The following is a 17966-nucleotide window of genomic DNA, read 5'->3' on the forward strand; positions in this document are numbered from 1 at the left end:
ATGCTTTTCAAGTACGTATGCCTTGCAGCCAGTTCGGCTTAGGGATGCATGCTTCTTGTCAAAGCGTTCGTCTGGCTACCGGAACGAAGCCCACTAGTGTGGAAGCGAACAAATAAGTTGCGCTCCGCTGCACCAACTGGCGCCCGCATACAGTAATCGCAGTTTCACGGGCACCGCGGCCGGACGCTGTCCACCCCAGCAGACACGCTTGTTTACAAACACTTGGCGTACACAGTCGGACAACGCATTCTGTTAGCGACAGCGCGTGCGGTTACAACAAAGGAAACCACTCCTAAGGGATCCTAATGGCTGAATTCTATGACATAAGGGTGCCGGTCAGCCCGCAGGGTTATCTGACTGAGCTAGCTTGGACGCTCGGTTGCGACAGTCATAAGTTCTAATCCTGGCGTTTATCTTTTTTTTCCCTGTGGGTGGGGCGCTCGAATTTTCCTCGCCCAGTACACTACATGTCCAGGCTTGGAGTGGCGCCTGACACCGGCAAAAATACCGAAAGCATGTGGGGCTATATTACTCTAGGTACAACCAAATTAGGAAGACCCACTAAGCTACAAGAGACACTTCCTCACGAGAACAGGAATTGACCTCCCTGGTGCAGTATGCGGCAACTCCCTCCTAAATGACTCATTGAAATAACCAATGGTCCTCAGTCCCAGCAGCTGCCGAGCACCTGACCAAGGCGGCGGTCAGACGCAGGAGTGGGGGCTAAGAATCTCTGAAACCGGACAGGCTGCCAATGGGTAGTGACCCTTGCAGCGTTTAACACCCGAGCCCTCTCGAGTGAAGCTAGCCTAGCAGGACTCTTTGAGCAACTATCAGGTATTGTTTCGGATATCATTGGCCTCAGTGAGGTTAGAACTGGTGAGGCTGATACAGTGCTGAGAAATGGCCACGTCCTCTGCTATAAAGGACTATCAAATAAGCAGTTCGGGATAGGATTCCTAATCCATAAGTACATAGCCGGGAATGTTGACGAATTGTACAGAATTAATGAGACGGTAGCAATAGTCGTAATAAAGCTGAATAGTAGGTACAGAATAAAGGTAGTACAAATCTATACGCTCCAACCTCCAGCAACGATGATGAAGAAATAGAACAGTTTTATGAAGATGTTGAATTAGGGATGCAAAAAGTGCAAACTCAGTACACTGTAGTCATGGGCGACTTCAATGCAAAATTAGGGGAAAAATCAGGGTGGCGAACAAGCAATAGGCAACTACGGCGTGAATTCGAGGAACTCTCGCGGAGAGATGTTGGTAGAATTCGTGGAAAGGAATAAGCTCCGAATATTGAACACCTCCAGAAAGAGTTGGAACAAAAAGTGAACCTGGAAAAGCCTTAATAGTGAAACAAGAAATGAAATTGATTGGATACTTTCCACCAATCCCAGCATAGTGCAGGATGTAGAAGTGTTAGGTAGATTAAAGTGGCAGTGATCATCGATTATTCAGGGCTAGGAATCACCTCAATTTGAAGAGAGAAAGAGTAAATATGGTCAAGAAGAAACAGGTACACCTAGACGCAGTAACGGTAAAAGCAGATCAATTCAGGCTGCTACTTGCAAACAAATATGTAGCCATAGAACAGAGAGACGAAGGTGAGATAGAGGTAATGAATGAAACCGTAACAAGACTGGCTTCAGGAGCAGCAATTGAAGCTGGAGGTAAGACACCAAAGCAACCGGTTGCCAAGCTCTCCCAAGTAACAAAGGACCTAATAAAGAAACAGCAAAGAATGAAAGTGTTCAACTCAAGAGCTCAGATAGAATTCGTGGAGCTGTCGAAACTGATCAACAAGGAAACAAAAAGAGATATTCATAATTATAGCATGAGAAAGACTGAGGAAGTAGTAAAAAATGGACGCATCATGAAATTAGTGAGAAGGAAACTCCGCATCGCACAAACCAAAATGTATGCACTGAAAGATAAGCAGAACAATATCATTAGCAATCTCGAAGGTATAGAAAAGCAGCGAAAGAATTCTACGCTGACCTGTACAGTACCCAGAGGAGCCACGATATCTCCATTCGAAGCAGTAATGAACATGTTGGAGAGACTGCTTCTATAACTAGCAATGAGGTTAGAAGGGCTTTGCAAGACACGAAACGGGGGAAAGCGGCAGGAGAAGATGGAATCATCATCATCAGCCTGGTTACGCCCATTGCAGGGCAAAGGCCTCTCCCATACTTCTCCAACTACCCCGGTCATGTGCTAATTGTGGACATGTTGTCCCTGCAAACTTGTTGATCTCATCCGCCCGCCTAACTTTCTGCCGCCGTCTGCTACGCTTCCCTTCCCTTGGAATCCATTCCGTAACTCTTAATGACCATCGGTTATCTTCCCTCCTCATAACGTGTCCTGCCCATGCTCAATTCTTTTTCTTGATTACAACTACGATATCATTAACTCGCGTTTGTTCCCTAACCCAATCTGCTCTTTTCTTATCGCTTAACGTTACACCTACCATTCTTCTTTCCATAGCCCGTTGCGTCGTCCTCAATTTAGGTAGAACCCTTTTCGTAAGCCTCCAGGTTTCTGCCCCGTGCCCCGTAAGATGGAACACCAGTCGATTTATGCAAGGATGGAGGAGACATTAATGCTTGAAAAACTCGAGGCCCTTTATATGAACTTCCTGTTGACTTCAAGGGTCCCAGAGAACTTGAAGAATGCCAGCACTACACCGATCCACAAAAAGGGAGACGTTAAAGAATTGAAAAATTATAGGCCCATTAGCTTACTCTTGTATTATATAAAATATTCACCAAGAAAATTTCCAATAGAATAAGGGCAACACTGGACTTCAGGCAACCAAAGGAACAGGCTGGTTTCAGGAAGGGATACTCTACAATGGATCACACCCATGTTATCTTGGAGACTGACAATGTAGTTCGAAAACAAGTTAAAGACCGCGCAAACAGCGATGGAACGAACAATGTTAGGCGTAAGGTTAAGATTCAGGAGGAGAGCTGTGTTAATCCGAGAGCAAATAGGGATAGCCGATATTCTAAGTGACAATAAGAGAAAGAAATGGAGCTGGGCATATCATGTAATGCTTAGGGTAGATATCTGGTGGACCAACAAAATGGATGCCAGAGAACGGAAGCCGAATCGAGGATGGCAGTAGACTAGGTGGGTTGATGAAATCAAGAAATGCGCATGCGCTATTTGGAATCGGTTGGCGCAGCAGAGGAGTAATTGGAGATCTAAGCGGAGAGGTCCTCGTCCTGCAGTGGACATTATGTAGGCTGATGATGATGTTGATGACGATGATGATGTTATTAAACGGCCATGAGCATAATCAGGGAGGCGTTTTTACAAAGTCGTAAGACGAAGTGCGCTTACATTCGCAAGTAACATAGCTTTCGGATGTCTAAATCAAAAATATATTTTATTGCGCTTCTTATTGCAACTTTAAGGGCAGCTCCTTATATTACATGTTTCTTAACAGTCCCACTTCAATGTAACTCCTCTTTTTGTTTATTTTATCAATCGTACTTCATTTGAGATATTCACGGTTCAATTTCAACACTCCGTTCTGGCAATATCGAAACCTTCAGGGCCAGGACCGTCCGAGATGCAGCCCCACTATTACTTGCGAAAGAAAAGTTACATCGAAATCATTTCGTTGACCCAATGCGCATTAGCTCACCGCGAGGCAAACCCCGTTTTCCTCTTCTTTTGGCTCGTTTTGTTTCCGAGCATGCAATCCTAATATGCAGCTTCTCCCACATCAGCCAAAGTTTTAAAAACGAAAGGAACACCGGAGGCGGCGATGAACCGAATGCATAATGTTGGCACTGGCCTAGAGTTACTCAGGCAATTTTTTTATTTTCTCTTTAACTGATGGATTATAGTTATGTTTAATTAATTAACTTGTTAAGTATTGGTTGCAGACCCCAAGTGTGACACGCAAAGTTGTAGAGCACCTTGAGGAATTTCTCGATAAATTGTTTCCAGCACGATATAACTCACGTGGTCCTTTTTTCCGCGTTCCAAAGAAAGCCCGCGAAAAATGAAATATATATATATATATATATATATATATATATATATATATATGCATGCCACGTGACGGGGCGACTGCGCATTGTTATTGTGCTGCTCTAAAGCGTGCTATGGATGAACAAGGTCGGCTGTAGCGAGACTGGCCCGCGACAGGGAATTATGCCTGGTGTAAGTACCTGGGCGTGCGGCTCTTATCGCATGACGTTGCAAATACATGCTATTGGCTGAGCGCTGCCGAAGCTATAAAGTGTCTAAGACCTTGTTCATCCTCAATAGCAGTGCGCAAGCGCTCCGTCGCGTGGCATTTTTTTTTTCATATTCCGCGGGCTTTCTTTGGAACGCGGAAAAAAGGACCACGTGAGATATATATCGTGTTAGAACCAATCTATCGAGAGGTTTCTCAGGGTGCTCTACAACTTTGCGTGTCACACTTGGGGTCTGCAGCCAATACATAAAAAGTTGATTAACTAAACATAACTAATCAATTAGTCAAGGGGAAAATAAAAGATATCTTGAGTAACTCTAGGCCAGTACTAATATTATGCATTCGGTTGAACTCGCATCCGGAGTGCGTTTTATTTTTAAAACTTTGCCAGAATTTATGTGGGACAATCTGTTATGCATCGGGTGTTTCAGCGAACACTTTCAAAAAAATTTTGAAGACTGCCTGTGGGAGATAGCGCTATTCTAGTCCTTGAGCTGCTGTACTTGAAGAGGCGGACATTACTTGCACAAAAAATTGAGGTGCACAACCGACAAACGAACAAAAATTAACGAATTATTTTTTAACTAATTACCTTATGGCACTTACTTCAACTTAATAATTGTAGCCGGGTAGTTCGCGATGCGGCTCCACATGGACAAATTCTCAGGATGACACCGCTGTCGAGAAATTAATTCCCTAACTTTGCGGAGAAATCCATTGGCCATCAGGTTACATTTGTGCTTCAATGCTTAAAAGGGCGTTTTGCTATGAAAGTAAGTGGAACGACAGTGCATTCTTACCGACAGTTTGAGGGCAGATTTGTCGTCAATGGTGTCGTCGACAGAATACTTTTCAAGTATACATATGTCTTGCAACCAGTTCGGCTAAGGGGCAGACGCCGCACAACAAGTGGTTTCATATAAAAACGTGGGCAGGGACACTGCATGCTTCTTCCCAAACCGTTCGTCTGGCTACCGGAACGAAGTCCACTAGGGTGGAAGCGAACAGATAAGCTGCGCACCGCGGCACCAGCTGAAGCCGGCTTGTGGTCATCACAGCTTAACGGGCACCGCGACCGGACGCTCTCCACCCCAGCAGACACGCTTGTTTGCAGACACGCTTGTTTACAAACACGTGGCGCGCCCTGTCGGTGAACGCGTTCTCTTTGCGTCAGCGCGTGTGGTTACAACAAACAGCAACCACTTCCCTGAAATTTGAAACCACTTGTTGCGCTGCGTTTGGCCGCTTAGCTGCTGCCCCGGGCAACCAAAAATCGCGCAATCCTTAAAGTAAGCTTTTTGTACAGCATCCCTTGAATGGCTATTGCGAGAAATCTTTCTTTTTCTCTCTTTCTCACACCCACTTTTTCTCTTTCGTTTTAATCATCATCATCATCATTTATTGACCCTTAAAGACCCCTGTTGGGGTATAACAAAAGGAGGGAGTATACATACGAAAAAGAAACGTTGAAACAGTCATGACTGAAGAAGAAAACAATAACAATAACATTCAACATGGTAAAGAAGGTGTAATATAATGACAAACACAAAAAAGTAGTAACCCATGCACTCAAAAAAGTGCGATGCAGTAAAAGGTCAAATAAGTCAAGCATCAATACTCAGAAAGTTCGTTAGTATGCTTCGAAACTTGGTAGGGTTACGTTCGATTACTACGCGGTCAGGTAAACTATTCCATTCTGCAATTTCTACCGGCAAGAAATAGTTATTGAAGGATTTAGTGCCCCTATGAAAATGGTCATGACCTTTATGTTTCCTGTATGTTTCCTTCCTGTACCCTGTTTCACCTTTATGTTTCCTTGTCCTTTATGTGAACTTGAGGAAACATACCTTGAGTTTACGGCATGTTTACTCATCCTTTCTTAGAACTCGACGAAACGAACTTTATCTTTCCTGTAGGATCTGTCCTTTGTGTTTAGGGCAGGATGTTACCTTTGACTTTGACTTTATTGAAATTTAGACAATATACAGTTGTCCGGGTGAAGAGGGCTAAAGGTGACACACATGGTCACCTGACTAGGCCCTAGACACCCTGAATTCACGCAGGCACAGTTTCGACATGTAAAGTTACACAGTACAGACATTTTTTTTACAGGAAGACTACACTACAACAATTAATATACAGCAATATACATTGTACATTCAAATCAGTCTAATTAAGAATGTATAATAACTACAAACATGTTCAATTGACCAAAAGAAAACAAAGCAAGGAATCCAACTGGATCTCTTATACGACAATAAAAAAATAAAAAAAATGTTCACATGACAAATATGTTCACTTGACAAAAAAACCAAATGAAAAAAAAAATTCTAACCGGTTTATACACGATTTAAGAAAAATCTATTTGCCTGGTTTCGGAAAGCAGGCAAAGAGGAACAGTTTTCCATGATGTCAATCAGAGCAGGATAAAGGTTTAACATATTAGGAATTTGCCAACTTAACAGCTGTGTCCCGTAATTCGTCCTACATTTAAACTTGATGAAATTGGTTCTCCTAAACTCGTAATGTGATTCGTGTTTGGTATACGTCAAAGAGAAGAGTTGTGGATCAATTTTGAAATCTGAATATGCATGCTCTGATAATCTCAGTTTATATAGGAATTCAATGTCCAGGATGCGATTCTGAGAAAAATATACAAATGTTGATTCACGTTGTGGTAGATTTTTAATAAAGCGCACACTTTTTTTCAGTAATCGATGGAGGCTTTCCATGTTAGACCTAGTAGTAGTGCCCCAAACAAGCAGGCAGTAATGTAGTCGCGAATGAACAGTATTAAAATACAGTTGACGTCGAATATAACGAGGCAACAATAAGCGAAACTTATTAAGCATACCAATACAATGTGCAATATTGCGCTTAATATAGTGAACATGGCAAGACCAACGAAGGTTTTCATGAAACTGAACACCTAAAAATTTAATTTGTGTTACCTTTTTAGCGGTCGCGACTCGAATGCCACATCATTATTAATATAAACAGGTCTGTTAACATGGGTAAAAACAATGTACTTAGTTTTGTCCACATTTAATGAGAGTTTATTTGTAACAAGCCAGTCAGATAGATTCCTAAGCCATAAGTTTACACGCGGAATTAAGGAACCTAAATTGTTACCAGAAAAAAATACACTTGTGTCGTCAGCGTAAAGGATAATAGAAGGGGTTTGTGGGATAGATGCCATGTCATTGATGTATAAAAGAAACAGAGTAGGTCCTAGGATTGACCCATGAGGAACCCCAAATTTTATTAGCTTAGAATTAGATGTGGCATTATTAATAACAACATACTGGGAATGACCGGAAAGGTAGTTCTGCAATAATTTAAGTGAACTGCCTGGTATTGCATAATACGGCAGTTTGCTAAGAAGTATATTATGTTTAATAGTATCTAACGCTTTGCTGAAGTCTAGAAAAATACCTAATGTGTACAATTGATTTGCTATGTTGTTAATAAGTTTATCCTTAATACTGAGCAAGGCAGATTCAGTTGATTTCTTCCTCTGAAATCCGTACTGGCTGGGAGAGATTAACTGGTGTTTGTTAAGATAGGTAGTAATCCATGTATTAATCACTTTTTCTACTATTTTGGAAAACAACGGTAGAACTGATATAGGTCTGTAATTACTAATTATATTTGCAGCACCGCCTTTAAACAAAACAGCAACTCTTGCCATCTTCATTTTTTCGGGGAAAATGCCTGTTGTCAAGATTAGATTTGTTATATGACAAAGTAGATTAACTATTAGCTCAGCAATTGCTTTAATTGGTGCTACCTTAATGCCATCAAAACCGCAAGAACAGTTCTTTTTGAAACCTAATATAATATCATTAATCTCTGCAGGAGTAGCTGGATATAAGAAAAGGCTGTGCTGAAGATTATATTCCATGTATCTTCCAATATTACTGGGCGTTCCTGCAGAAAAGTCTCCAAATGACAAAAAATGTCTGCTGAACTCAATGGCAAGAGCTTTACCACTCAGAACCGTTCCTCCAATTGTCATTTGTGTAGGTATATTTCTTTTCTGATTTCTGTAGAAGATCTTTGACTGTACGCCACGTTTTTTGAGGGTCAAAGGAGACATCTGAAAATTTGTGAGCATAGTATTGAATTCTAGATTTCTTTATATCTGCACCTAATTGATTTCTAACTTTTTTATACGCTTTCAGAACTGTCAAGTCTTTAGATTTTATAAACTTGGAGAAAAGCATATTTCGTGCCTTGATTCGCCTGAGCAGGCCACGTGTAATCCAAGGCTTCCTTCCTTTTCTGCACTTTGCCATTGTTACAACTGGGAAAGCGCATTCATACAACTCTGTTATTTTGCGCAAGAATTTGTCGTATAAAATATTAGGATCTTCGTCACATTGTAATTGGCTACATTCGACAGATAAGACGATTTGACGAAAATATTCAATTTTACTTTGGTTTATAACGCGGTAACTATTTGGTGGGTAAGTATGTTCGAATATTTGTTTAGTTGACCTTTCCATAAAGCAGATGGTTGACAGGTGATCACTGATGTCACTCAGGAATACTCCTGCCGTGGTACCACGAATATCACTTTTTGTTAGGCATAGATCAATAAGTGTTTCGCTGGAACCTGTGATACGAGTAGGCGTTGTCATTATATTGGAAAAGCCGTCGGCCAACATCATATCAACAGATTCGTTCACAGAATTTCACTGTTCTAGTAGGTTTATATTAAAATCACCCATTATTACCAGAGGTCTACATTGTAAGAAGGGGTCGCCCAATACTATTGCTAAAACGTTGAAGAACCTTTGAAGAAACGCCGAAGGTGGCCGATAAATTACGCCAAAGATGAATGCATTTGTCTGAATAAAAAGTTATTCATAGGAAGGGGTCAAAACTGTGCACTGTGGGATTATTTCGTAAGAAAAACTGTTGTTCACGTACAAAGCTACACCACCTCCTGCGCTTCACACCTATAACCAAGAAAGCAAACAACATCATTCGATTCAGGATACCAGGTTTCAGTGAAAGCCAGCGCATCAAATTCATGGTTCAATGACGACCAAAAAAGAAAAACATAGACTGCACCTGTGTGTGCCCTCTATGTTACCCGGAGGTGTACTCCCTCGAGCGCACATCCAGAAAACATATAGTGCACCCAGTGATTACCTTTTAACACATCCTAGAGGTAGATCATCTACCTGAAAGATGTTTAACTATTGGCGTATCTAAGTAAAAAAATGGGGAGGGGGGCACCTGCCTCCCCTTCCCTATTTATCTTGGCTTCATCCGATGCATTGACGGCCACGCGCCATCAACAGTACATACGTACATCAAAGCCTCATCCAGCGAATTATCTCTCACGACAAATAACGATTGCGCGGTGGCTGGAGACGCGGTGGCACGACGCGCAGTGTTTGATGGCTTGCGTTACATGACCTGATCAAGAGGCCATATGAGCTATTCTGCAGCTCTAAAGCACTCAGGTCGACAAATTTCTCACAGCGAGCGGCATGATCCACCATCAGAGAATGCTACTCACCTTGCCCAGGCTTTGAGTGAAATTCGCCGACCTTCTCAGCAACGCCCTCAGCCATAGACACAGCAACCTCATTTAACATCTGAGAGACTACCTCAGCATTCGCCTCAACCACACCAGTCATCCCAGCGACCATCTCAGTCAATTCTTCAGCGACCTGCTTCGAGCGCGCATGGAGCTTCAGCGTCGTTTGGTGATTACGCGTCTTTACCCGTAGCCCAGATGATCCTGTCCATGCTATTCACAGCTCTGCGTGCAATTCTAAGTGCCATTCCACAAGCAAACAACCTACCAGAGGTAAAAGCACTGCTTTCTATGGAATCGTTGGTGCTTCCACAACCACCAACAGCTCCACGGCAGGCTTACAAAGAATAATCGCTACAACAATGTTTTCGTATTTCAGTGGAATGCTAATAGCCTTCGAAATAAGTCAGCGGATTTTCGCAAACTACTAGCTCAACATAACTTTCCTGTTTTATGTGTACAGGAGGCAGGCGTAAGAGATGACTTTCGTCTTTCAAACTATGTTATATATAAATCATCGCGCATTGCTGGAAGTAGCAGAGCGATGTTATTTGTGAGGAAGGACGTGCCGTCCTATTTAATACAGTCGAGCTATTTAAATATACCGGAGTTCGTAGCATGCAAGATATCTTTCAGAAATACAAGCGTCACAGTGATCAGTCTTTATCTATAATGTGCTAGCAAAATATCAGTAGACAGCTTGGTGAATGTGTTTGGTATCGCAAACTCACATGTGCTGGTTTGTGGGGACTTCAACGTACATAACGTCATCTGGGGCAGTGAATATAACGATACCCGTGGAAGCATCATAGAGTCTGCCGCAGAAAAAAGTAATCTTATCGTGTTAAATGACAGCTCCCCAACGTTCTTGCGGGGGTTTCGTTACTCAAGCTGTATAGACGTCACGCCCTGCTCACAAGACCTTCTTGATGGCGTTGAATGGTCAACGGACATAGAAACGCACGGTAGTGATCATTTTCCGATCCTGGTAAAACATCGCCTCATACGGAGTGAGGGGACCCGGCGCTACTCAAAATATACTAATTGGCAAAGTTTTCGGCACCACTTAAGTAACTCATTGGGCGAAAATCCGAGCTTTCAAAGTTTTGCAAATATCTTGTGTGAGTCTTACGAGATCTGCACAAAGCAAGTCATTGTTCCAAATGAATACGCTGCAGTCTACGGGGAATATGAATGTCTAAGAGCAATTAGAAGACGCGCAGAACGGGCTTACCGCCGCAGTGGAAAGCTGGATGACTACAAGATGGCGCAGAAAGTTAGGTCAACTTCGCGCAGACGCTTACAAAAATTAGGTACGATAAGGTGGCGAGAATACTGCGAGTCGTTGTCTCCCTTTACTCCAGTTCCCAGAATATGGTCAGTTGTCCGATCTTTTAGTGGTCCAGTTACCCAGAGCCATCCCTTCCGAGCCCTTGCCGTAGCTCGAAGCACTCCGGAAACATCTGTTGCTGACGAATTCTGTCAACTTATATCCAGACCAGGAATTCCGTTCACTTGCCTACAATTTATAAGTTCGATAACACTAGCAGAACAGAAAGTTCGTGCGTGCTTCATGTCACAACATCCTCAACTTGACTGTGAGTTTAGTCTAAATGAATTGAAATGTGCTCTTTCGTCATGCCGTACAAAGACAACCGCAGGCCCAGATGGTGTTACGTATGTGATGTTAAAGAACCTAGGTCCTGTAGGAAGAATGGCTCTTTTGGAGATATTTAATGACATCTGGATAAGAGAGACTCTGCCAGATTCATGGAAATTAGCGCGGGTAATTCCAGTACTAAAACCAGGAAAGACTCCCCTTTGTCTTGACTCCTACCGACCCGTCAGCCTCACAAGCTGTTTTTCCAAACTAATGGAGAAGATGATAGACCATCGACTGCAGTGGTGGTGTGAACACACAAATATGTTTTCCAATTACATGACCGGTTTTCGACAAAATCGGTGTACAATGGATTCAGTACTAGACATTGCCACATGCGTCGAACATGAACGAAGTTGCGGGAATGTGACAGTAGCAGTATTTTTAGACATTCAAAGAGCATTCGACACTGTAAGTCACTTACACATCCTTGCTGGTATGTTAGAGCTTGGCCTACACGGTCGAGCACTACGATGGGTATCAAATTTCTTGAAAGACAGAAAAATATTTATGGAAACAATCGAAGGCGCGAGTAATTATCACAGCATCACACAGGGCGTTCCGCAGGGCAGTGTTCTCAGTCCGTTTTATTCAACTGCGTTATGGCAGCCTTGCCACTAAAACTCCCGTCTGGTCTACAGTATTCGCTGTACGCAGATGACATCTGCATATGGGCCTCTGGATCTCATATACAAGACATTCAAACAACGCTGCAAGAGGGTCTTGATAGTATCGACACCTTTTTAAAAGAAAGAGGCATGAGTCTTTCATACGCAAAGACAGCCGTACTTCCTTTTACTAGACGACAGCTGAATAAATTCCAACTTACGCTTAATGGGCAAACTTTGATGCTTGTGAAAGAGCATAAATTTCTTGGAATTATTCTTGACCGCCAGCTCACATGGGCTTCACACATCCGCGCAATTGAAAAGCAGACCAATGCAGTAATAAACGTACTTCGGCCACTCGCAGGCACAACGTGGGGGGGATCAGTCTCTTCGCTACTACAAGTTCCATAATGCACTCATAAAAAAAAATTGCTTACTCGGCACCTATTCTCCATGGTTTATCACAAACTTCTGAGGAACGTCTTCAACGTTTCCTGGCAAGAGGGCTGCGAGTGTGTCTTGGGGTTCCGCAGGCTACCTCGAGTTCTTTAGTAAGTGCTGAAGCTCGTCACCCACCATTTCTAGTCATACGAACGGTTGAAACATGCCGACATATGTATCGCATCTTAACCCAACACGAGAATCATCCATTAAATCTCGCGCTTACCGAAAGAAAAAAAAGCAAAATTCACGATGTTGTTCGAGAACATAAAGCATTATTACCAAGATTTGAATTATGCAAAGTGGATGTTTGTTACCCTCCCTGGATGTTAACATGTCCTAAAATAGAATTATCGGTTGACGGGATTATATCTAAGAGAGACATGTTCATAGTAGCCGCACAACTGGCACTCTTCCAAATTTACTCCTTATATCCCCAGTACATACACGTTTATACAGATGGTTCGTGTCATAAAAATTCCTCGACTTCAGCATTCGTGATTCCACATTTAGCGCTAGAGCAGACATTTAAATTATCCCGAGAGACATCTTCCACCGTGGCAGAACTGTTTGCAATCCTGTGTGCTTTGCGTTTCATAGCATCAAAAGAACATTCGCAAAAATGGGTTATCTTTAGCGATTCGCAAGCCGCTCTCACATTACTACAGAGCAATAAGAAAAATTCTTTGAACACTTTGCTATTGTATGAAACACTCAAAGAACTTACAAAAGCAAGCGCAATGAACCACGTAATTGCATTCCAGTGGATACCTGGGCACTGCAATATTCCTGGAAATACTGCAGCGGACGCAGCTGCGAATCGGGCGCACAATAACGCGGAGACAACCAATCTTCCTCTATTGCGTAGTGAAGTCCGTCTGCTCCTGAGGCAGATTTCTTGTCGCCTCAGCAAAACTACCTGGTTTGATCATCAAACTAAAAACTCTGAGTTATACTTCATAGACCCATGTATAAACTTAACAATGCCGGAAAATCTAAGAGACAGCAGAAAATTTGAAACATTGGTACACCGCCTGCGTCTTGGTACTGCATTCACTAAACACTTCTTGTACAGGATAAAACGTGTCTCTAGTCCGCAGTGTTCTTGTGGCCATCCAGACGAAGATGTGAATCATCTTCTCCTCGAGTGCACTAAATACAATCCACAAAGAAGGGTACTGTAAGCAAATTTGTTGATATTAGACAGAAGAGCATTCACTCTAAAAAAATACTTGGCCCATGGCCAACTGCGGGCCTTCAAAAAAGAGCGCTTCTTGCTCTGAAAAAGTCTTTAGAGGAGACCAACATTTTGGGAAAATATTAGGTATCAGATGATCCGAATGCGCTAAATGAGTAACATAAACGCTGCTCGTGATTCATAATTGGTTTATGCGGCGATCGCAACTTTTATACAATATGTATAATTCTGTTCTGTACTTGCAGTGCATAACATGTGTTGTGTGTAATGGCTGTTCTCAATATCTGACTTTATGTATGCGTACGTGGACTGAACTAATGCACAGAACTTGGCGACTCATGTACTGTTGGACTGTATATTTTTTATTCATCCAGTGTTCTACTGAGTGCCATATTTCGTGTCGCTATTCTCCCTTTCTACGCAAATTTATTTCCATTGCTAAGTGACAAGGAGTAGCCGGTGCCACCATAAAGGCGCCAACCTCTCCTAATATTCATTTCAATAAAAAAAAAGGTCCCCTAGGGGAACATCAGAAGAGCATCGCCGTCGATAATACAAAAAGGAGGAAAACAAGAAAAAGAGCTCGCCATGCAATAGGCTACATAAACATGCAGGGCGGCAAAAGAAAGGAAAAGTGGGCAGAGATTGAGGAGCAATTACACAGAGAACAAATAGGGGTGTAAGCGGTTACAGAAACGCACCTTAGAGACTCAGAAGAGCCGCCAGTTATTGAGAATTATGTTTGGGAAGGGTGCAACAGAACTAAGTCGGAAAGAAAGGGAGGGGGAGTCGGAACGCTCATCCATCAGGGAGCCGAATGGAAAAGAGTAAATTCACAATGTCAAGAACATCTTTGGTTATCAGGTACAATGAGTGGGAAGGAAACTTGGCTGGGCGTTACGTATTTGTGGACCGGAAAAAATTGCACAGAGAAGAATAAAGAGTTAGTGGAATGCATAAGCGCTAATATTAAGGCTTTCGGGAGAGGGGCTGAAATTGTCCGATTAGGTGACATGAATGCCCCCATACAGGATTTAGATGGCTATACCGACAATAACGGGAAGTCAATGCTGGACCTTTGTGAGCAACATAACCTCGTGATCGTGAATACAGAGCCTAAGTGTGAAGGACAGATCACGTGGGAAGTGGGAAACCGGCAATCGACCATTGATTACTGTCTGATGACAGAAGGAATTCATCATAAGTTGAGAGAAATGGTCATCGGTGAGGAAGGGTTTAACAGCATAGGGAGTGACCATAAACGCACCATATTGAAAATGGGATATGTAGTTGGGAAAGAGAGCAAGGAGAGCAAAATAGCCAGTCCAAATTTGAACGCTGAACAAATAGCAAATACAGTCACTAGAGTTGAGGAAGAACTTGGCTAATGGCCAAGTAAAGAGTGGGAATATGGTGAGCTTCTAAGGGTAATAACGACAGAAATACGGAAAGAGAAAGAACATGTTCGTTGGAAAGGAAAAAAAGAAACCGAAAAGCCGGTGGAACAAGGAGATGCGAGAAGCGATCGCCGAACGACAGAAAGCATCTCGAGAGCACAGGCAAGCAAAGAAGGCGCATTTGTCACAGGATGAAGTAACTAGTAAATGGCTAATATACCGGGAGAAAAAGTCTATGGTTCAAATACTGGTGCAAGCAAAATTAAAAGGTGAAAGTGAACGTTGGTTGTCAGAAATACGTGAGAAAAAAAAGGCTGCACGTAGAATATTTCGGAAACACATAACATTATTAGGCAGGAAGTCAACAACAATACAACAACATATCCTAGACAAAGATGAAAACAGACTGGAAGGAGAAGCGGCAATAAATTACATCCGAAAAGCAACAGCCGAATCTTTCCAAGGCAATGACGAGGTTATACTTGATGAAAAAAAGAGCATGAAAGAGACCCAAGGGGAAAAGCAGCTGGTGCTGACAAATTTAAACTGGAAGAAAGCGGAAGAGAAAATTCCTAAGCGCACAGCCACAGGGCTAGACGAGGTTCCCGTTAGGCTGATAAATGAACTAGGACCAAAAAGTAAGGAAGCTCTGGTGAAAGCAGTGGAAAAAAACTTTAAAAGACAGACGAATACCTGACAGGTGGCGACAAAGTATAATGAATTTAATTTATAAAGTTAAGGGGGAGAAAGACAGAATTCACTCGTATAGACCGTTGACCATTACATCGGTAATATACAGGCTAGCAACGCAGGCAATCAAATTAAAGCTTCAAGCATGGACAGAGAATAATGGCATTTTGGGAGAGCTTCAGAATAGGTAGGCGTTTGGATGATAACTTGTTTGTTCTTACTCAGTGTATTGAAATATCAAAAGCAGAAAGCAGACCGTTGTATGCGGCCTTTTTAGACATTACAGGAGCCTACGACAACGTAGACCGCAACATTTTGTGGGATATTCTGGAAAGGGAAAGGCTTAGGTAACGATTGTATACAGCTTTTGAGAGACATTTACCTAGAAAATACCGTTTGCGTTGAATGGGAAGGGATGAAGAGCGAGGAGAAAGTTCATATAAACAAGGGTCTGAGGCAGGGGTGCCCTTTATCCCCGCTGCTGTTTATGATGTACATGGTGAGGATGGAGAGGGCGCTAGAAGGAAGTAATATCGGGTTTAATCTCTCATACAAACAGGCGGGTACAGTAATAGAGCAGCAACTCCCAGGTTTATTTTATGCGGACGACATTGTGTTGCTAGCTAACAAGCAAAGTGATTTGCAACGTCTGGCTAATATCTGTGGACAGGAAGGCAACAAGAGAAATGCAGTCATAATGAAGCACAGAGAGCTATGGGGATACAATAGGTACGAGGACCTCCGAGGTATGTGGAAAGGTGTAATGGCTCCAGGACTTACTTTTGGAAATGCGGTTGTTTGCTTTAAATCAGGGGTACAATCAGGACTCGACGGGAACCAAAGGTCAGTGGGTCGACTTGCATTGGCCGCTCACGGGAAGACTATAAATGAAGCTGTGCAGGGTGATATGGGCTGGACTAGTTTTGAACTGAGGGAAGCTCGCAGTAAAATTGAGTATGAAGAACGGCTGAGGAATATGGAAGAAAGTAAATGGGCTGGGAGAGTGTTTAGGTATCTGTACAGGAAAAACATTGATTCACAGTGGAGGAAAAGAACTAGGAAGCTTACCAGCAAGTACGCGGCCTGTAGGGTGGACAACACAGCAACAAAGAAGGTCAAGCGGAAAGCCAGAGAGGCTGAATTAATCTCATGGGTGGCGGCAATGGAAAAGAAACCTGCCATGAGTAACTACTTAAGAGGAAAAAACGAAATCAGGAAAGAAACCATTGATGATAACTCAAAGGGAAGCTCATTACTTTTCGAAGCGAGATCGGGATGCCTTGGAACACGCACCTATAAAGCGAGATATAAGAAGGAAGAAGAAGCATGTGCTTGCTTTGGTAAAGCTAGGGAAACTACGGAGCATGTTTTATTAGAATGTGAAGACGTCTACCCAGCGGTGGATTTAGGCACCACTGGCCTCCTTGAAGCCCTTGGGTTCAGAGGGAGCAGTGGTAAAGCAAACATGTCCGCAATAGACATTAGTAAGAGGTGACTGGAGTATTGGTCGAAGAAAAGTAGGGAAACGACAAACGACGCAGACGTACACAAGCACAGTTCGCAATAGGGGATCAACAAATTTGGGCGTGGTAGTTCATAGTGTTTCTTTTTCTTTTTTCATTGTTTAACCTAGGTAGGATATTAGGCAGTATCTTAGCAAGAGCTTGGTGGCGCAACCCACCGCCTCGTTCCAAAGTGGACGCTCATAATATCCATGCATCCATCCATTTATGCGCGGTAAAATTACTGGATGATATATTGAGCTGGGCCACGTTGGGTTGGTGTGAGTGGTGAGAGTGCTCGTTGCAGTTAGACGGTAATTAAATCGTATTTTAGAAGTGCATAAACAAAATGTGATCCGCATCGTTTGCATTAACCAGCAGGAAACTTCTGGACTCGCGTAACGCTGTTAGTTCGCCTTATGTTTCCTGTGATAAGCCAGTGTCTTCCGTGTACTACAGCACCCGTCCGAGCTGGCTTTGTTGTCGCCTGTCCGCGTTCGCTCGTGAAATACCTGGTACTGTTGCTTCGAATTACGGTGCGTGGAAGAATTTGTTGAAAGTTGTGCTTTCGTGTGCTGGTGTTCATCGACAATTCGATATTGTTCGCGCTGGAAAGAGAGTCGTCGCGTGGTGCCTGCGAGACGAAGGAGCGTTCGGTGACCACATGTTGAAGGTAAGCAAGTCTGACG

Source organism: Dermacentor variabilis, unplaced genomic scaffold (assembly GCF_050947875.1).
Source record: "Dermacentor variabilis isolate Ectoservices unplaced genomic scaffold, ASM5094787v1 scaffold_13, whole genome shotgun sequence".
Lineage (NCBI taxonomy): Eukaryota > Metazoa > Arthropoda > Arachnida > Ixodida > Ixodidae > Dermacentor > Dermacentor variabilis.